This window comes from Crocuta crocuta, unplaced genomic scaffold (assembly GCF_008692635.1).
Source record: "Crocuta crocuta isolate KB4526 unplaced genomic scaffold, BGI_CrCroc_1.0 scaffold580, whole genome shotgun sequence".
NCBI lineage: Eukaryota > Metazoa > Chordata > Mammalia > Carnivora > Hyaenidae > Crocuta > Crocuta crocuta.
The window spans coordinates 1,777,148-1,799,260 of record NW_027527940.1 but is presented as its reverse complement, the minus strand read 5'-3'; the positions used below and the strand labels follow the sequence as shown (position 1 = coordinate 1,799,260).

Sequence of the window (22,113 nt, the reverse complement as noted above, 5' to 3'; positions counted from 1 at the left end):
GTCAACACACACTCACAGTTCTGCCCCCTATGCCATGGCCAGGGCCAGGAGTTAGCCTGTAGGATCTTTGGCTCTGCAAATGAAAAGTGAATATACCCATGGGTAGAATGTCAAGGAAGAGCTTACCGACTCTCCCTTTCACCTGCTCCACTTCAGGCTCAGGTGGCCACAGGGAGTAGGAATTAGGTTACTGCATACATAAATAGTGCCCAAGCACAGAACACAAGAAGCCTGCATGGCACTGGACACAAAACGGTACACACAAACACCTTTGGTGACAGGCAGAAGTGCAGGTAGGGTAAAGGACAGAGAAGTATAAGAATTCAGTAGAAAGCACAGATATGTCCATTCAATGGGGGAAACAACTGCTTGGAGCTGGGACCCCAAATCAGAAAGTTACTTTTCCAACCAAAAGTAACTTAAAATATCCCGTCCTATTTATTCTTCAGTCAGAGAACTGAAAGAGGACACAAATTAGAGAACAGACAAAGCCAGAGCAACAAAGGCAACCCAAACCTAGGTTAAGTGGTAGAGCAGACAGCTGTAATTCTGAGAAGTTGTGGCAGGAAGCAAACTACCTTACAAATACAGCAATGAAGATCATATTTTAAGAAACCTTCCAGGAGGCATGAAAGCAGAAACCAGAATGAACTCTACAGACAAGAAAGAAAAACCTTACTGGTTTCCTGACTATCGTGTAATCAAGAATATCACGGAAAAGGATTAACAGGAAAAAAGTCAGTGTCCCACTGAATATCCATGTACAAATTAACGATATACATTCATGGTTTGATTAAGAATGTATACGGGGGGATTTTTCAAAGTTCAACCCACAGAGCATCTAACTGGGAAGTGCAGGGTACAATGTAATTAAAAATTTTTAAATGTTAAAGTGCTATCCATAACTAATTTGGCCTTTCTTTTGAGCCATCATCTGCTGTTACAGAGAAAATGTTACACTCTTCGTGCTCTTAACCAATCTCCATTTAACTAACCTGATGAATTAACCAGCACCCTCCATTCCTTCTCCACACCATACTGTTTCCTGTGGTACGCAGAGCACTCACCAGTGACAGGTTTCTATCTGGGATGTCTCCACAGTGTCTGCTTTCAAGAGTCAGTTGTGTCCCCAAATCTGTTTGTCTACCTTATGTGTTATTTTAGTTATGTAATATCATTAAGTATGCTGCAAAATAGGGGGAAAATGACTGTGAAGATAAAGAGTTATCTGTATGAAAACTAAACTGAATGCTTTGAGCAGACTTAAGGTGTTTCCTTTAACAATTACTTCAATTAGGTGTCAGGGCAATTGTAAAAAAATTTTTAAACTATAAAAAAATCTAAGATTCCATACTCAAAATTCTTTGCAAGTGGCTTAAAGAGTTATTGGCCCAGTGAAGAAAATACAATTAGAAACTGTAGACAAAGCATGATAGAAGTACTTTATGCTAGAAATAAGAACTCTAATTAGAAGACCAATATATGAAGAAATGTTGTTGGACCCACATTAAAAGAATGCTGTATGAATGTATATTAAGTTAAAATAAAATGTTTAAGATATATACAAATGTAATGATCATTCTTCATTTTAACCTTTGTAAAAAATTGGTTCTGATCACATCTGATACAATGCCTTTCACTGTAACTAAATGTCCAATCTGGCTTACACTTTAGCTCGGTATTATAATTTAAACAGCTCCTTTAGAAAATATTCAGATTCCCTGATAGCTTTGCTCTTCCCATACTGGCACTCAGCCCTCCTCAGTGTCTGATGGGAGTTGGGGGTAGTCATCAGGCGTCGTGCCAGTCCTTTCATATGCACTGCCTGGCACCCAGTGATCTGTAGTAACAGTCCCTGCCACCATGTGTCTTTCTGGCCTCTTGATTCTGAAGTACCAGACTGGCCCCTTCTTTTGCCTCCAGTAATGCTCCCAGATAGGACTTGCCAATGCCCCTTTGTTGTCCACCTCTGGCTGGCTACAGACCCCAGAGTGTGCTCCTATGCCATTTAGACCCCCGCCCAATGGTCTGCCCCAACACCTGCTGTGACGCTTCTGATTCTGACCTCAGCAACCCTGCTGCACGATAACTGAGCTGCTCCATAACGGTTTGTAGAGCACAAAGCTCCTTTGTGTTCCTTCAGTCCCACTAAGAGCACAGGGGCAGAACCCTGAGTCTGCAGTGCTCCTCTGAAGTCCTGTCTCTCAACACCAAAGTGCAGAACCAACTGGGGAGATGCCCTTTTTGCACACATTTCTGTTTCCCTTCCTCTTTTTATTTTCTTTTCTCCATCTTTACCCTAGCCAGGACAGAGGCAGACATTTATTTTCTCATATCATGTTTTCCTTCTTCCCAATTCCAGTCTCTGTACTATAGAAGAACCTCATGAGCTGGGCCCTCTAGTTTGTCTTCTCTACACCTATGGAGCAGATAAAATAATTTAATGGGCCTTCTCACTCGATGTCTGCTTTAATACCCACTGTCTCACCAGTCTCCTGTGCTAAAGCCATAAACCCACTGTACCTTAAGAATAACATCCTATAATGAGACAGACCTATAGGGAAAGAGGGGAAGATGTATTATTATAATATCTGTGAAGACATACATTTATTTGTTTTTATTTATATATTTACTTACTTATCATTCCCAGAACGAGGATTCAAACATCTCCAACTAATATTTTTGTTATTATTACAAAGTCTTTTCTACTTCTAGCTAAAGATTAAGATTTGCTATTCCTAGAAAGATGTCTGGAGAGGATAGTACAGTGAGGATGCTGATGCAAGAAAGGACAAAACGGAGTCAGGTACACCTCCCACAGAATCATCTTATCAAGATATATTTGGTTTCGGTGCTGTTACACAAGGAGTATCATATCTGGACTTCAGAAGACTTTGTAGAAAGGACAGCTGTATTCAGCACACCTCTAGCTGGGCCCTATGCTTTTGGGATAAGGGAAGAATGGTTTGCTGGCTGAGGCAGACATAAATGCATAAGGCAGTGTTTAAGGGTACAAGAATATTAAAACGTGGGAAGAAAATGTCTTACTGTGAACCTTCAAGCCACCAGACAATAAAAACTGCAAGATGACAATGTTTGACACTACCTAATGACTCTGGTATTCCTAGAATTCCCTTCTTATGGTCTACTAATGCACAGATGTGGCCAGTGATAAGCCCGCACTGGACTCTCAGGCTATTCTCTCTAAAGGGTGATTCCCCAGCAGGTCTTTTTAAAGATCCCACTGACATTTAAGCTCAGAGAACTCTCTGAAGAGACTCAGACCTATGCATTTTCCTAGAGAAAAGCAAATTTTAATCTTTCTTATTTTGCTTAGGACTACCAGTCTTGGGAGGAAAAGTTAATCTCTGCCTTCAATACAGTCTGGTTAACTGATCCACAATGGGAAGGAAGGACTGTTTCCATTAAAATTGGAATGAAAAGCTGGCAGTCAAGTGCATGCAGAAACTACTGGACCTTGACTAATCTGTCAGATAAACGGCAGCCTGGTAGCAGATCAAGCCAGGTGGGGTTGCCTAGACAGGGTGGGATCTACTAGATGGAGTACTAGGCAAAGAAGATTTGAGGTTTAGAGGCAAAGACTATTGCCACAGTTCATTGTGTGGGAAGATATCTCTGATGCATTGCTCTGGGCAAAAAGACTTCTGAATATTTAGACTGTTTCAATATTAGCCACGTTCTTATTTTCAGGGTCCAAAGCATAAAAGCTGAAACTTAATTTTGGTCACTGTCAGACTATTTGATAAGAGAACTTCCAAAGAGTGGACTCAGAGCTGCTTTTATGTTGGCTAGCTGGTTAAATCTCTATACGAATGATCAAAATCCGAGATTAATGTGGTGATAATGAACAATCATCCCTCCTCCATTTAACTGAAATTCATGCTTCTGGATTTGGTTTGCTTACAGCTTAATTTTCTTGGAGCAAAATCATTCCTGGAAAATCTTTATATATTTCACTTAAATGTGCCTGCAAGTGTTTCTCTTTGTGCAATGGGGTCTTTCATAAGAAGATAATCTCTGAGCCAAGGCTATGGGACAGGATGGGAAACTTTAGTGATGAAGTGACCCTAAACACTCAGTATTTGGAAAGAATGCAGATTTTCTTCTCAAAAAGCATAGATCTAAGGAAGGAAGCTATTAACAGTAGTAAAATTACACACACACACACACACACACACACACAGTTTCCAAATTCAGAGCAATCATAAGGGGCAATATAGCCCAATTACATATCCTCTCTTATGATAAAGAAAAATAAAGAAATCTGGAGTGACAGGACATAGGTAAGGTCACTCAGGCTCTTCTCTTCTGGGATAGGACAACTGAATCACAAATGAAACTCTTCCATACCTTTACTGACACTTGGCACCATCAACTTTCTATGGTTATCTAGCTTGCTGTGTCAATAACTACACTGAAGTTAACTTTTGAGCATACACTATTAAGCATACACTAAATACATATTTTCTTTATCTGAAAATAACTGGGAAAAAGTCACTAATTCTCTGAATAAACAATAAATGGAATGCTTTTTGGAACTTTTGTGTTTTTCCCAACAGAACTGTCTGATATATCTACCATACAACATCCTTTATTTCATACAGGATGTTCATAGCACAATCATAGTGAAAGCAATTTTACAAATTTGTGTGTCATACTTGCACAAGGGCCATGCTAATCTTCTCTGTATCGTTCCAATTTTAGTACATGGGCTGCTGAAACAAGGACCATAATGAAAGTAATTAAACAGAATCTATTTCAGGGCTTCATTTTATTTCCTTTGTTAGCCAAATGATTCTCTCTGGAATCATCTACTGTGTGCTGATTGTCTAATTCTACCAGATCTTCATTTGTTAATGCTGTATGTGACTCAAGCAGTTTTTCAACATCACTCACAGTGCACAGGGATGGTGATCAGAAGGGAAAAATAATATTTAAAAGCAGGACTCTGGAACCAGATTGCCTGGGGCCCAGCCTTGGTTCTACCATTTCTAGGCAACATACCCTTTGGAAAATTACTGAAGTCTCTGTGCCTCAGTTTCCTTATCTGGAAAATGGAAAAATAGGGATAACTATCTCATACGGTTGCTGTGAAGGTTAAATGCAAAGCATTTACCAGTACTTCACACATAATCAACACTAGGCGGGTGTTGACTATCATCATCATCATCATCATCATCATCATCAAAGTCTGAGCTGTAGAGAATCTTTAGCAGCAAGACTGTACAGGTATGCATAAGTCATGGGAACTTTTGACATCAAAATGGTAAATGAAACATTAAAGTAAGTAAATGAGGAAAGTAATGGTTCTCTATCAGGAAATTGTTATAATCTAGCCATTTGTATTTCTTTAAACTCTTAATACTGAGTCCTCATAAACAGGATAATTAGTGATTTATGCTTGGCTCATTTAAGAGTTAGGCTTTTTCAGAAAAAGTTTAACTCTGTGGAGTCCCATCCTAATTGTAACTAAATGGGCATCTACTGAACTAAACTTTATGCTATTTTTCTTCATGCCCCTTGCAGTGCTTCTCAATCTTTTCACAGAAAAACACATAATAGGAGAGTAAACTAATATATACCACTGCATCCCCTCCCAATCCCATATTCTGGAGTCTTGGGTATAGTGTAAAGTGGCCTCTCTGATCAGGAAATTCCCTTGAAGTCTCCTGTTTCATCTTTAAAAGCACGTACATTTTGCTTAATATTCTATAACATGTACACATCACTTTAATATAAAAATAATTTTAAATTATCACCAATATAACTTGTTTATATTATTTTGCCCTCAACATCCTCAAGTAAAACTGTTAGTCTCTAAAGCATATCATATTTATCTGTTTATCCTATAGCTTTGCTAACTTCTTTCATGAATCTAGTAAGTGTAGACAAATGACAACCATGGAGGCACAAATTAATGGAAAGCCAGCTATCACCATCACTATCTATCTCGTGGTGAATTATCTAAATGTCAGAAGAAAGTGTGAACCAAGGACCTCACGCTCCCAAATGAGTAAGTAAAATAATGAAAAAGACCAACTCACCCCACAGAGCTGCCTCTCGCCAATAACACCCATGGTTTTAGTTGCCTAATCTTCATCACATCTAAATGTTAGGAACGGGGGCTAGGGTGATAATGAGGTTTAACTGTTGTCTACAAGTAGACAAATCACTTTGAAGATTAATGAGCCCCATAAGGTATAGATAATGCATTTGTCCAAAACCAAAATCACCACAATTATGCACCAATACCTGTATTTTAGAATGTGTCTACTATTGGAAATAGGTATTAATGAACATATATGTCAATCATGTTTTGGGGACAACTCTCTTTCTCAACAAAAATTCATCAGTATATCTTAACAGACTTTAATCTTTTAAAACCTGATTTTCATATTTTGACCATTTTTTTTGAGGAAGTAAAATGATATTTAGCTGCATGTATACCAACGATACCTATTTATGTGCTTTGATGACAGTTTTACAATGTTAATGTGTATCTGAATACTGGATATATTTTGAACTAAATATGTTTACAATTAAAACTTTGGTACTCCATTTGGAGTAGTTTTGGTTTAACTATATTTTAAATAATCTGTGATCTTTCCTCTCTTCATTTATACCTTAGTTAATTGAGAGCTTGTAGATCCTGGAGTCTACAGTAGGGTTTTCAACAGGAAGCATATTAGAAACTTTCAATTTGTTTTTGTAACTAAGCAGAAATAGAATGGCAGTCTTAAGCACTTGGGCAGCTTTGACTGTCTTTTATACAACATAGTTCTGTGTATGCATAGGTAGACAGTGTAAATAAGTTTTTCTATTGCAGTCATAAATGAAACTAAAATGCTTAGTTTGAATTTTTTTTCTTTTTAGTTTGGAATTCTTTAAAAAAAACTTTTTTAATGTTATTTTTGAGAAAAAGAGAGCAGGAGTCAGGGAGGGGCAAAGAGAGAGGGAGACACAGAATCTGAAAAAGGCTCAAGGCTTAGAGCTGTCAGCACAGAGCCCCATGTGGGGGTTGAACTCACTAACCGGGAGACCATGACCTGAGCCGAAGTTGGATGCTTAACCAACTGAGCCACCCAGGTGTCCCTCTGTTTGGAATTCTTAAAGAAGAAAATTTCCCAGGAAGGACACATGCTACTATTCTTTTTAATTAGATGGAGAAATAACATTGAGTTCTCTCTCTTCATGAAATTTTTTGTCTTTTTATTGTTTAAATTTTATTTAACATATAGTGCAATACTGGTTTCAGGAATAGAACATACAGCAGCTAGTGCTCATCAAAGTGCCCTCCTTAATACCTATCTCCCATCTAGTCCATCCCTGTCTCCACCTAGCCTCAGTTTCTTCTTTTTAAAAAAAAATTTTAATGTTTATTTTTTGAAAGAGACTCAGATATAATGTGAATGGAGGAAGGGAAAAGAAGGAAACACAGAACTCAAAGCAGGCTCTAGGCTCTGAGCTAGAGCACAGAGCCCAACACGGGGCTTGAACTCATGGACCGTAAGATCATTACTGGAGCCAAAGTTGGACAGTTAACCGACTAAGGCACCCAGGAACCCTTGTTCTCTATCTTTAAGAGTCTCACATGATTTGTCTCACTCTCTCTCTCTTCCTTCCCACTCCACCCCACATATGTTCATCTGTTTTGTTTCTTAGATTCCACAAATGAGTGAAATGAGATAGCATTTGTCTTTCTCTGACTGGCTTATTTAGCTTAGCATAATGCACCCTAGCTCCATCCAACATTGTTGCAAATGGCAAGATTTCATTCTTTTTGATGGCTATTATTTCGTGGGAGATATATACCACATCTTCTTTATCCATTCATCAGTCGATGGACATTTGGGTTCTCTCCATAGCTTGGCTATTGTTGATAATGCTGCTATAAACACTGGAGTGCATGAACCCCAATGAATCTGTATTTTTGTATCCTTTTGGTAAATAGCTAGTAGTACAATTGCTGGATCTTAGCGTAGTTCCATTTCAGTTTTTTGAGAAACGTCCATACTGTTCTCCAAGTGGCTCCAATTTGCATTCCCATCAACACCTCAAAAAGGCTCCCCTTTTTCTACATCCTTGCCAACACCTGTTGTTTCTTATGTTGTTAATTTTAGCCATTCTGACAGGTGTGAGGTGGTATCTCATAGTGATACTGATTTGTAGTTCCCTGATAATGAGTGATGTTGAGCATCTTTTCATGTGTCTGTTAAGTCATCTGGGTGTCTTCTTTGGAAAAGTGTCTACTCATGTCTTCTGTCCATTTCTTAATTAGGTTATCTGCTTTTTAGGTGTGAGTTTGATAAGTTCTTTATAGATTTTACCTATATCTTATAAGGGTTATATGAACCTTTATAAAAGGTTTTCTCTTCATGAAGTTTTAAGGAAAATGTTATTTTAATTAAAAATATGAATGCTGTGGTATATAGCCCTTCCTCCATGTCTCCCTACTGTGAACGTCAGCATAGTACTGAAATACTGAATGCATTATCAATGAACTCAAGAAAACAGAAGCGTTAGTATCTGACCCTGCCCTTGTTTCTAGTACACCTATGCTAAGATGGGCTGTTGTTATTCAACGAGCTAATCATGTATTTTGTTCGAATCACTGTGTTTTTACTCACTGGGGCTAATCTATACAGCCATCTGGTATTTGAGAGATAATTGCCTTTTCCAAGTCCCAGAAGCCTGAAAGTCATCTTCAGGGAAACCTGAACTAGATACATCCTTCCCAGGTAAAGCAACTATTGAAGCCAAGATGGAGGGAAACTGAATTATAACATGCAATTGGAATACAGATTCTGCCCCAGTTACAAGAACCTGGAGTTTATATGGGAAACAATGGTTCTGATACTCTTTACTGTGTCTTAGTCTAGAATCTGCTTCCATCTCCCTTGGCAGCCTTGTCTTCTACCAGTCCAACTGAACCAGCATCTTTAGAGCTGAGGCTCACAAAGCTTTAGTTCTAACAAGCTCTCTCAGGTGATTCTAACGTACATTCTAGACCCTGGGGATAAAACAGTCAACAGCACACAGTCCCTTTCCTGCATAGATAACATTTAAGGATTCTGTTTATATTATAATCACTATTTTTCTGAGGATAAAAGCAGTACATGCTTACTGCAGAAAACTTGAAAAATAAAGAGAAGTCTAAAGATAAGCCCAGAAACATACCATCCAATAATAACCACAGTTAATATTCTATATAAACTTGCAAACACTTCTTTTTCCAAAAAGTAAGATTATATATACAAGAAAGTCTGTAGTCTTACCAACATATCACCAAGAGTTTTCAATGGGACAATGTCTTTTTATCAATTTGTAAACTCAATTTACAGTTAATGATTTATTTTTAATGTTTATTTATTTATTTTGAGAGAAGATGGGGTTGGGGGTGGTAAGAGAAAGAGAGAATCCCAAGAAGGCTCTGCACTGTCAGCATGCAGCTTAACATGGGGCTCGATCTCACAAACTGAGAGATCAAGACCCGAGCCAAAATCAAGAGTCAAACACTTAACTGAGCCACCTCTGCGCCCTATAGTTAATGATTTTAAAGTGCTCTTCTCAGTTTTGAGTCATTCAGTGTGTTCTGCATCGAAGTCTGCCCAAGTCTAGTCCACCTTTGGTATTTATTCTCTCAGAAGGATCCTGAGGACTGTCTCTTGGGCTTCAAATGAGCAAAGGAGCTCTCTCACAAAGCCCTCCATCTCCATGAAAGGGTGACCTAAAGACTGTCCTCAATCCACCCCCTCAAGGCACTCTGCTGTGCTGTCCTCCTTTTCTTTTTAAGAGAGTGTGTGTGAGAGTGAGGGAGAAAGGCAGAGGGTTGGGGAGAGGGGGACACAGGGGAAGAGGAGGAGAGAGAGGGGGGCTGGGGGGACAGAGAGGGAGCGAGACAGAGCAGGAGGGAGGAAGGGAAGGAGGGGGAGAGAGACAGACACACACACACACAATCTTAAGCAGGCTCCATGCTTAGTGCAGAACCCAATGCAGGGTTCAGTCCCACAAATCTGGGATCGTGACCTGAGCTGAAATCAAGAGCTGGACGCTGAACTAACTGGGCCACCCAAGTACCCAGCTCTGCTGCTTTTGACCCTTTTAGGAGTGATATGAAAATATGCTATATAAATAGAGTTATTTTTTTTTTTAATTTTTAAAATTTATTTCTGTGTGTGTGAGAGAGAGAGAGAGAGAGATCAGGGGAGAGTCAGAGAGAGAGGGAGACACAGAATCTGAAGACAGGCTCCAGGCTCCAGGCTCTGAGCTGTCAGCACAGAGCCCGACGCGGGGCTCAAACCCACAAACCATGAGATCATGACCTGAGCCAAAGTCAAACGCTTAACAGACTGAGCCACCCAGGCGCCCCAATAGATGTTATTCTTAATAATAAGTCTGCAGTCTTCCCAAGTATTCAGTAAAAATATGGAAAAATGACTTAAAAGAGTTTCATGAATTTTTAATAAGCACCTTATGTCCCTCACATCAATGGCAGTAATGTTTTTAATTTTTGCTATTATATTAATATAAATGCATAAAAAAATCTTTCCCAAAAGATAATATGCATTCCCCATCTACATTGCTTAGTATTTTTTTTCAATATGGTCCCTTGGTTGGATACATTGACCATCTCCCATGTAGACTTTAAAATACAGATAGTCCCTGATTTAGGATTATTCATCCTAAGAGCTTTGTATTTTATAATGGTATGAAAGTGATAAGCATTTGTAGAAGTCACACCTTGAAGTTTGATCTTTTCCCACACTAACAATATGAGGAACTGTACTCTTGTGATGCTGGACAGCAACCTCCAGCTTCCAGGGAGCCAGGCAATCACTAGGGAAAACAACCAATACACTTATAGGACATTCTTTTCACTTTCAGTAAAGTATTCAATACATTACATGAGATATTCAACACTTTATTATGAAATAGGCTTTATGCTAGATGATTTTGCCCAAGCATAGGCTATGAAAGTGTTCTAAGCATCTTTAAGGTAAGCTAGGATAAGCTATGATTATTGGCAGGTTAGGTGTATTAAGTGCATTTTCAACTTATGGTATTTTTCAACTTATGATGGGCTTATCAGGACGTGAACCCACTGTGGAGATCAGTATATTTGTTATTAATGCTATTTCCCATAGAAATAATACTTGTATTGTGAACGCTTAAACAAAAGAAATGGCTCTCACAAGAACCCCGTAATATATCCAGAGTTGTCACAGTTAGCCACAAAACCTTGTCACATTCACAACTTTATCCGCAATGCCAAACACAGTGACTGATACACAGTAGTCATTAACACCTACACTATGAAGTTAAAGGTTCTGACCACATATGTGGCCAATAAATTGGCAGAGTAAGGATGTTCCCAAATCCAGGACTCTCACTACAAATATCACACTGCCTATTGCTGGCCTTTTAAGTTCCAACACAAAGCTCTTCCATTCTCACAGGCCACTGGGTCTTCACTGTACAGCTCAGGGACTCACCAGTTGTCCACAGTATCAGGCTTTCCATACATGGCTCATGAAACTGGCTGGGTTAAGGATTGTGTTAAATCACTGGTGTGTTCCATTACCTGAACTAGCTTTTAAAGGAGCCAAGAAACTATTCATGGTGTTACATGAAGTCAGGGAGGTATCCTTCCCCGCCCCTTCACCCCCGCATGCTGTGACTTGACACTTGGTCTTGTCTTCTGAGATGAATAAAATTATTTTGGCACATGGTAGAAAAAGGCACTAAACATAGTTCATGCAAAGGCAGGCATATAAAAATGGTTTGGGTGGCTGTTCTATAAATTGATGTGATTTAAGAGACCAATTCTAGTGCAGAGAAAGGGAAGGGAGCATTACAACGATAGTTAATCAAACTAAGCATCTCTGATTCAAAGTCACAAGATGAAACGTAGGTAAGGATAACTAGTAACAGGCAAAACCCTTGCTTAGAACAGTGACAAAACCGAAAATCAGGGACTTGAGGCTAAAACACACAACTGCCAAAAAACAAGTCTCTGGTGTGGGACAGACTGGGGCCTTTGCCAGCAGCCTGAGCTTTAGAAACCTGGCAGTCAGCATTAATGGAACTCGGGAGAAGCAAAAGGTGAGAGTTGAGGAAGGTCTACCCAGTGTCAAAATTCTTCAGATTCCTTAGGTCCAGACAACTTAGCATTACCCTCCCACCCTTCAGGGAGGCAAAGGGCTGAAATATGCTTTCTCTCTCACAGTCTTCTAGGCTGCAGTTGTCATTCCTTTTAATCTGGTTTCTGGTACCGAAAGGTTTGGGGGAGCAGAGGAAGCAGCACTGTGAGTTCCTGTGTGACTGTCCCCAGGACCTCCTTCTCCCATCCCTCCAATGTCAACCATGACAGATGTTACCATGTGTAATTTTCTGCTCTCCTTAACCTACCCTCTTTGATTCCTGGAATATATAAGGAATTTAGGAGCAATTTAGTCACCACTGGTGTAAGCTGGGTTGATAAACACTCTGCCATCCCAGGGAATCATGTGTGGTTCCCATATGTCTCCTGGCTGTTACTTGCCACACTGCCTTTCCCTACTGGATGAAGAAGATGGATACTTGCCACTTTATATAACAATTTACCGTAAGAGGAGGGGAGGGAGGAAAAGGAAAGCAAGGCAAGAAGCCAGTAGCCCATCTCAGAAAGAGGGTTCCTCTGACCTTAACTTTCTGAATCTCTCTTTCCCTCATGAATATTTATGTGCCTTGGCACTCTCTGGGGGATGGCAGCTGAGAGGCTCAAGACTGTGGCAGGTAAAAACAGCAGAACTAACAGACAAGCACTGGAACGCAGGCAATAGCTATTAAACCCAAGTTCCTAGGATGCAGGATGGACTTCTGACCAAAAACTAGGTGAGGTGGGAGAAAAACTCAGCCCCAGATGTTACTATAAGGCCCACATTACCTTCTGAAAACCACATTCCCATTGAAACCACTGTTTCATATGCTTCCAGAAATAAACAGACAGAATGCTCTGCTGGGAGCTCTGAGCTGTGCTACTCTGAAAATCATTTAAGTACATACAAATGATAGCTGTTATGCAGCCAGGATCGCCCAGGGAAACAATTTCTATTCCCAACTTCTCTTGCAACCTGATGAGTCAGCTGAGGTCAGCTGGTTGGAGCACTGTGACAAAGAAGCCAAGGGCTCAGGAAAGCTTCTTCGGCACACCTGCTTCCTTCAGACAACATCCTGTGAGCCTCAGGGTCTGTCTTACAAACATGTGTTGGACCTAAAGGAGCCTAACAGAAAGCACTGGTGGCTCTAGAAGCCAGAACCCGCTACCAGAGAAAAAAGTTAGGAAGAAAATATGACCTGATATCCAATTGAGGAATCAGAGTCATTGTCATGACTATATAGGAAAATCATTCTTCATCTTGGTCTGCTTATATTAAGCTGTCTGGTATCAAGTTCTTTTCTCTGCCTGTAAGAGTTCCCCTTTCCTTTTAGGTTCAGTTTCTAATCCACAAGAGTTAAAAACAAAATAATAAAGCAAGTTAACATCATTTAATCAGAGTCCATAAAGATCTAAGTGAGGAAGAACTTTGTGGTAATAGACATCTCCTCCAAGCCTTGGTCCAGAGCTTTGTAGAGCAGGATACTAAAAATGAAGAGACTTACCTTTTTATCTTTTCAAATTTTTATTTAAATTCTAGTTAACATACAGTACAATATTGGTTTCAGGAGAATTTAGTGATTCATCACTTACATACAACACCCAGTGCTCATCATAACAAGTGCCCTCCTTAATATCCATCACCCATCTAGCCCATCCCCCACCTACCTCTGTCCATCTACCCTCAGTTTGTTCTCTACCTTTAAGAGTCTCATCGTTTATTTCCCTCTCTCCCTCCCCATATGTTCTCGTTTTGTTTTTTAAATTCCACATATGAACGAAATGAAATGGCACTTGTCTTTCTCTAAATAAATACTGGCTTATTTAGCTTAGCATAATACACTCTAGCTCCATCCACATCATTGCAAATGGCAAAATTTCATTCTTTTTGATGGCTGAGTAATATTCCATGGGACATATATACCATAGCTTCTTTATCCATTCATCAGTCGATGGACCTTTGGGTTCTCTCCATAGCTTGGCTATTGTTGATAATGCTGCTATAAATATCGGGGCGCATGAACCCCTTTGAATTTGTTCTATTTTAAACTGAATACTGTTCTCCAGAGTGCATTCTGGAGAAAAACCTGCACCAGCTTGCATTCCCACCAATAGTGCAAGAGCATTCCCTTTCTCCACATCCTTGCCAACAGCTGTTGTTTCTCAGGTTGTTAATTTTAGCCATTTTGACAGGTGTGAGGTGATCTCTTATTGTGATATTGATTTGTAGTTCCCTGATGATGAGTGATGTTGAGCGTCTTTTCATGTGTCTGTTAGCCATCTGGATGTCTTCTTTGGAAAAGTGTCTATTCATGAGACTTACCTTTTGTGTATTTAGTTCCTAATAAAACATTTGTGGGATTCAGTGCTCCCCAAGTAGAGCTATTTCATAATCTTTCTTAAGTACCATTCTTTAGAATTCATTAAAATCTTTATTCAGTTTCCCCTTTTTTGCTGTATGTGTAGCAGTTACAAAATTGTTAACCTCTGAATCTGCCCAGTCTCACCTTCACCACCTCCACCCCAGGGTTCCAAGTGTGCCTGTTTGACTACTGGCTTTTTGTTATGCTGATTCAGAAAATGGGTCCAGCACCTGGAAGCTCTCAGCAAAGTTACACATGCTTGAAGAGAGTTTTGTTGGGAGTTAGCAAGGAAACAGGAAGGTAACACTGGTGGAGTGGCTGCCAGGAGTGCTGGGTATTATGAGGGATAAAGATGGAAAGACAGGGTTTTGCCAAGTGTTGTAATAGGTGAAAAATATGCCCTCCCACCTCTGACATTTGCTTGAGGAAATATTTTAGTTGCTTTCAGTCCTATTTTTCTGAACAGCTATTTCTCTGAACATGTCACTGCACAGAATCAGGACCAAATGGACTCCAGTTATATTAAGGTCTCAGCTTTTTGTTTTTCTCCAATACAATTAAGAGCTAACATTTATTGAGCACTTACCAAGTGTCATTCATTTATTCAATACATAGTAGCTGAACACGTACTATGTTCCAGGTACCAACATATGCACTGAGGAAACAATTTAAAAAATAGGCCATGAAAGGTCTCGGACTTCATGAAGTTTATTTTCTAATGGAAGTAAACAGATAATAAATAAACAAGACCTGAAGTGATAGGTAGCTACATGAGAATAATTAAAGAATGTCTCTTTGAGGATTGATCTTCAGCTGGAATCTGATAGTGTGAAGAAGCTATCACATAAGGATCAGTGGACAAGTATTCTAGGAAGTAGAGATAGCTGGTATACAAGTGACAATATAAGCAGGTACTGGGGAATTTTTTTTTAATTTTTTTTTTATTTTAGAGAGAGAGAGAGAGAGAGAGGCAGCATGAGCAGGGGTGGGTCAGAGAGAGAGAGGGAGACACAGAATCTGAAGCAGTCTTCAGGCTCTGAGCCAGCTGTCATCACAGAGCCCGACGTGGGGCTCGAACCCACAAACCATGAGATCATGACCTGAGCCCAAGTCAGACGCTTAACAGACTGAGCCACCCAGGCACCCCAGGGAATGTTTTAAAAAAAAAAAAAATCCATGCAGTTGAATGGAAAGGGTAAGTCTGTATAAAATGACATTCAAGATAGAGGCAGAAACCAGATTATGCAGGGCTATGCAGGGTTGGGTTAAGAGCTTGGGTTTTATGGAGTGTGCCAAAATTCAGAAGTCACTGGAGGATTTTAAGCAAGGAAGTGGTAAGATAGAATTTTCATTTTTAAAAGATCATATTGGCTTTTTATAGAAAATAGCTTTGGGGGGAGCAGGGAGAAAGCAGCAAGGTCAGTTAGGAGGCCATTACAAGGACTCACTTGCTATTACAAGTGATAGCATGTATCCTTAATGTCAGTTACCAATACTTTGCATGCATATAGTTCATTAAATCCTCAAACAGACCTCCACAGAGTAGGACTTGGCACAACTGACCTAGATACTTAATAAGTGGGCAGGATGGCTGGGCTGAGTGACTTGCAAAGAGCAGGCCAACAAGTCCTCAAAGTCAACAGAGGTTTGAAGGCACGGCCAGGTTAGCAGTGACAGCAAGGTGGGGTCAACTGATTAGATCCACCCTGGGAGAAGCTCCATCAGTTTTTCTATAATGGAAACCATTCAAAGGTGGCAGCCCAAAGCAACCAGCCCAGCCACACTCTAACTAAAGGGACTTGACTCCAGGGTCCAGGGCTAAAATATTTTTAATCTGTGCCTGGAATAACAATGTTCAAACAGTTTGGAATGTAGTCCTAGGGCTCAGGGACTTAAGGAACTCAGGATGGAAACTAGGCCTTGATGGCAGAATGGAGCATCTAGCGAAAGCCCTTTTCCCAACTACCTTCCTCAAACTTCTCTTCCCATGACAAAGACCTAAAATCTACAGTTAAAGCCATGGTACATCTTTCAGATACCTTCACCCTTTCACTGCTTCAGTTTTCACAAAAACTTCAGATTCCTGCTGAGGCTGCTGTTTAAATGTTAAATGAGTGACACCAACTAAAAGTGAACAGAAGTTAAATTACTGAGGTAATCCAAGTCTCATAGGTTAATTGGTGTTAAGGAAAGTTACTACATTCTCCAAGTCACAAAGTTGGGAGTAACTATTAGTTTGTGTCTTTTCTTTCTCTTCATCCCTCCTTTTCAGGCACCATCCTCCCATCCCTTTATCTCTCTCCCACCTCTCCACTACTCTCTTTCCTTTCATTCCCTCTCCCCTTTCCTTAAATCAACAGTTAAGTCAATCATGCTAGAAAAAGCTTTCCTTCAATCCAGGATTCTGGATATCATACCTGCTTAAATGGATGTGGAGAAATGAAGGTATTAAGTTGGGTAAATTCTGAGGCCTACCCTGAAATCCGCTTTTGCTCAGTTGACGTAAACTCTAAATTAAAAAAAATTCTCAGCAACGGTATTTGTTAACCTTCAAGTGCTCCAAATAATATTATTCCTTCCTTCAATAAACAGAAGATGGAAATAAAGTGGAAGAGAACATGGACTGGCAAGCCAAATATCAGGGTTGTATTCTTATAATTACTTGTGAGAACTTGAGTAAATCTCTTGAGTCCTCTAGACCTTTGTGTCTTGGTTTATGTACCAAGGGAGCCAGATCAAAATGCTCCCTAAATTCAATTCAGTGCCAGGAATTTAGATAATGCATGAAAAGACACTAGGGTAAGCCACTAAGGAAAATGCTTTCTTGTTTGCAGAAACAACCTAGAATAAAAATGGAGTATTGTTTTAGATCCAAATCCAACTCTTGGAGTGAGATGGTTTATGAACTAGAACCACACACATGTTCTCACAATCTCACGTCCAGACCTACTAACAAAGCAAATAGAGTTGTTTCCTCATATGATTCCACCGAATGGTGTCAGCTCCTCTTCTTCCATCAGATCCACTTTCCAGGACACTTTCCTCCTGCATCATGGAGTTCTGGGAACTTCTGACTACACCAGCAAATACTGTATCTCCCTGAATGCTAGACCCTCATTAGGTTGAGGACTTTAACCTGAAGCTGTGATCCACCTAAGGTGAAGTGGGCCCTAAGACAAGCTCACCAACCTCAGATGCCTTCTGCCTCAGGCTGGCCATAAAGCAGCCAGCCATCCTCATAAGCATATACTAGGAGATGACTGCAAAGCCTACCAGAAATCACTATAGTTCTTGACAGCTATTAACAGAGAAGGTGACTGCGAATCCGGAATTTCCTGTTTAATATCTTGACTCTCTCATTTTTCTCAACATGCATTCATACTTGTAGTGATATCAGGGACAAAACTATTATTTGGGTCTTTGTTGGATCTTTTCAAATAAAATGGAACAAAACAAATACCTCATACAGACTGAAGATTAATTCAGAAAAAAGTGAAAAGTGGAAGCAGAATGAAAGCATTCAGAATAGCAATTAGAGGAAAGAGGCCCTAGAGCCACAATGCCTGAGTCTGAATCCCAGCTCTGCCTCTGTTAGCTTGGGTAAGTCCTTTAACTTCTCTGTGACTGTCCTTCCTCATGGAGATAACAACAGTACCCGTTCATAGGGTTGTTGTGAGAATTAAGTTAACAAGAACATGTGGAACAGTGCCTGGCCCCGAGTTAGAGCCATGTGAGTATTAATGATCGCCATCACTATCATCATCTCATCCTGGGTTTTCCAAAATTGAATGCAAACTTTTGATTCTACTCTTGGAAAGAATTATACCAGAAATATGACAAGTAAGGTATAAGAGCTCCCAATGATTAGGTAGTTGAAGGGGTGGTTCCTCTTGAACAGATGGAAGAAAATAGAGCATGGATAAATGCAGCCAAGGAGAACTAAGAGAATTGCACAGGTATATAAATGCTTTTAAATATCTAAATTCCAGGAAAATGGGCTGTGGGAATTTACCTAACTTAATTAAGAAAATCCGAATAAAAACTAATGTACAGGTGGAAAATCACAAAGTATGTCATAGTGATGAGTTACTACTCATCATTGTCAACTGGTAAGATAAGTGACCTATGGAACACTTTACTACTGGATTAAATAGGAGAAAATCATAGAACACAATCTATCAAAAATAGCAAGATGTCACAAGTGAGTATCTGGGGAGAAAATGAATGCAATCTAGGGAGAATGTACATGACAAGCTTGCATTTTTGCCGTCCTTTTCCAGGTGATTGATCACATGCTCCAACAGATACAGCATGACTGTTAACACTCTATATATGGGAAAGGCTGGTGGTGTTTACAGTATCATAAACATATTTACAGGCTGAGAGCTCTATTATGCTGTGTTAGCCAACTATTCACAAGCTTTGATTAGTAGCTGGTTGACATCAGGCAGCTGTGAAAAAGGTCAACAGGAGATAGACAGCAACCACTGACATTAGCCATGTGATATCATCTCTCAAAGCTGCCTATTTACTGAATTAATTCTTCTGCCTCTTATTCTGGAGATACTTAGTTCTTCTTCAAGTACTGCAGGAAGAGGAAAGTACTCTCATTTCCTTCCACACACACTGCACACACGTGGACCTAGGAAGGGGTGACTTGCCAAAGTATGCACAGTTTGCTTTGCATGGTTGAATTATGGACAATTCCTTTCCTTCTGACTTTTTAGCATTTTTCAATTATCTATGAAAAATGTCACTTTCGTGATGTTAAAAAAAAAAAAAGGAACTAAAATTTCTTTAGGGCAACCTACTCCCCATCTAAACAATCTCTAAGATATATGAGGTAAAACAGAGATAAATGTGGAAGGAAGAATTGACTGTGTGTGTGTGTGCGTGTTTTAATCTTTAAAGGGAATTGACAACACTCACAGAATTGTTAAGAGGATTAAAGGACAAAACATATTTGCAAATGACTACTCCAGTACCTGGCATATGACACATAGGATTTGCTCCCAAAGATTTGTTTAGGAGTGCCTGGGTGGTTCAGGCTCCATTGAGTGTCCAAGTTCAGCTCAGGCCATGATCTCAACAGCTTGAGTTTGAGCCCCGTGGTGGGCTCTGGCCTGACAGCTAGGACCCTGGAGCCTGCTTAGGATTCTGTGTCTCTCTGTCTCTCTCTGCCCCTCCCCCACTAGGGCTCTTTCTCAGTCTCAAAAGCAAATAAACATAAAAAAAAAAAAAAAAAAAAAAAAAAAAAAAAAAAAAAGATGGGTTTAGTTCTTCAACCTAAAGAGACTAAATGCTCAAAAGGTCCATGTCACTGCCTCCAGTGCTGGCACCAAGCAGCATTCTGACAGACTCACAGTGTGCAGGGATGGGCTAATTGTTCATCTAAGAGCAAAGAAAGAACCTCATTTACCTGGCTTACACACACTTAGAGAAAGGTATATTCAATGGGGTGTACGTTGGCATCATTCTAATTGATGGCTCAAATCCCAAGAGTTAGTGACTATGATAATGGGCACTTACTATATTCTTTAATGCAGAAAAGGGTACAATCTAAAGTAGTTCTGTCTGAGGCATCATCCAGAAGGTTCTGTTGTTCTCATTTTGAAGAGTATTCTTATTCAAAATGCCACTCCTTGCCTGGCTCTCAAGTTCAGGCTCAAGATCACATGGTCTAAAATGAGTCTGGATCTTCTCTAAGTGAGAAAAGTATGTCAAGTAAAAACTTGAAACTAAGTTTACTTTGCCTAAAATAAGACCTTTGTTCAACTTCAGACTAGCTTTTTTAAAGAAAGAAATATATATATATAGAAAAGTTAATTCATCTTCTGTTATTTTTCAACCACTCTTTCAAACTCTTATAATCAAACAGAGATTTTGTCCAAATAGAAACTTTTTCTTTCAATTAAGCTAATATTGCAAAATAGAAGTAAACAGAACAGTCTAGTTCTATTCTTGGTCTGTAGATACCTCAAATACCTCACAAGAAGAAAAAAAAAAAAAAAAAAAGACTGGTTTGAGTTTGAGGCCAACATCTTTTTTGGAAAAGTGGAGTTAGCAAAGATATAAACAATTCCCATATGTAGTAGATAGTACCACTGTATATACAAGTGCTCAAGTAATATTAAAGATGAATGATACACATTCTCGTCAGAGTATGCTAGAGGATGATGCTATAGAAACAACCCCAAATCTTACTTCACCATGACAGAAATTTATTTCTTGCTCATGTTCTATGTTCAACATTGGTTGGCTAGGGGGGTTTGCTCATCATGGCCACTCAAGGGACCACAGGTTCATTAATGGCCAAGAATGTTCCCACAGTCACACTGGCATAGCAACAAAAGGGACAGTAGTGAATCGCACATATGCCATTAAAGTGGAAGAGACAAATGTCTACTTGGGTTCACATTTCTTCAGCCAGAGTAAATTGCAAGACCATATCTAACTGAAGTGGGTAAGGCAGTACAATTCTAATTATGGTTAGAAGGCACCAAGCTAGACATTTCTTATGAAGATCATTAATTGCTATCTCAAATGACAATATCATCTAAAAACTGTGCAAAGTTCTTTGACATTCATTATCTCATTTGATTTCTATTCTACTGTAATAGTTTGGGTTCTATCAGCATCTTATTTTACAAATGAAATAACCAAAGCTCAGAGAGATGAAGTGACATGCTTAAATCACATAAATATTAAGTTAAACAGTTTTTGGAACTCCAAGTTCTAATCCTTTAGTTAGAAATCTATTGAGGTATAATCCTTGTACCCATTCCAACTGGCTATTAAATACATCTCGCCATTACTCAAATCTTGGTGTATATTGTACTTGTTCTATATCCCTAATTATGTATTTTATTGAGGACATATACAGTTCTCTGCATTCTCCATAGCATCTTAGCGGCTTAAGAATCATAGAAGGCCATATGTTTCTAAGGGTCTTGGCTGATTACAAAACATCTACAGAATCACTATTTTCTGAACATCCACTCTGTGCTTTGAGGGGTTGAGGAGAAACATCCCAACTGGCTAAACTACCCAACTACTTTACTGTGAGGGAGAGCTTAACACTGTTCCATTTGAAGATGTCCTGTAGAAGCGACCTGCCTTTACAGGTACAATGTTTTACAAGTATGACACCTGACATGCATGTGCTTCCCTTTTTCTTCACATCAAATCATACCACACACTACTGATAATGCATCTTTCTTATAACGGCCTCCACAGAGCTATATAGACTCCTATTTGCCTTTGACACTCAAAGTTCCTCTTTGTGAATTATTAAAAGTCATTTTGTCATCAAAATGTCATTTCTGTGGATCCCCACAGGCATAATTCCTTCTGAAAGCTCTGGAATGAATTCAGTGCTCCTGCATACAGGGGAAGATTGGAAGATTCAAAAACATAGTGCTTGACTGGCACTCAAGTCTTAATAAAAAGCAAAGGTGATGATAGTAGTAAAAAAAAAAAAAGTCCTCCAATAGCTGGTCTAATTTGTCTTAATATAACCAGAAACTAAATTTGCCCAGGACATGCTACTTAACTTTCCTCCATTTTCTCACTGGTAAAAATAAAAGATTAATG

General features: G+C 39.4%; 1 protein-coding gene and 1 non-coding gene across 4 annotated transcripts in view; both read right to left on the bottom strand.

Annotated features, from left to right (window-relative positions):
• Positions 1-22,113, bottom strand: part of TMEM108 (transmembrane protein 108) — a 361,675-nt gene that overhangs the window by 208,680 nt on the left and 130,882 nt on the right. The gene's annotated exons all lie outside the window — the stretch shown is intronic.
• LOC144221829 (U6 spliceosomal RNA) lies at positions 4,643-4,750 on the bottom strand. The gene has a single exon (XR_013332193.1). It is a non-coding gene; the product is annotated as a U6 spliceosomal RNA (small nuclear RNA).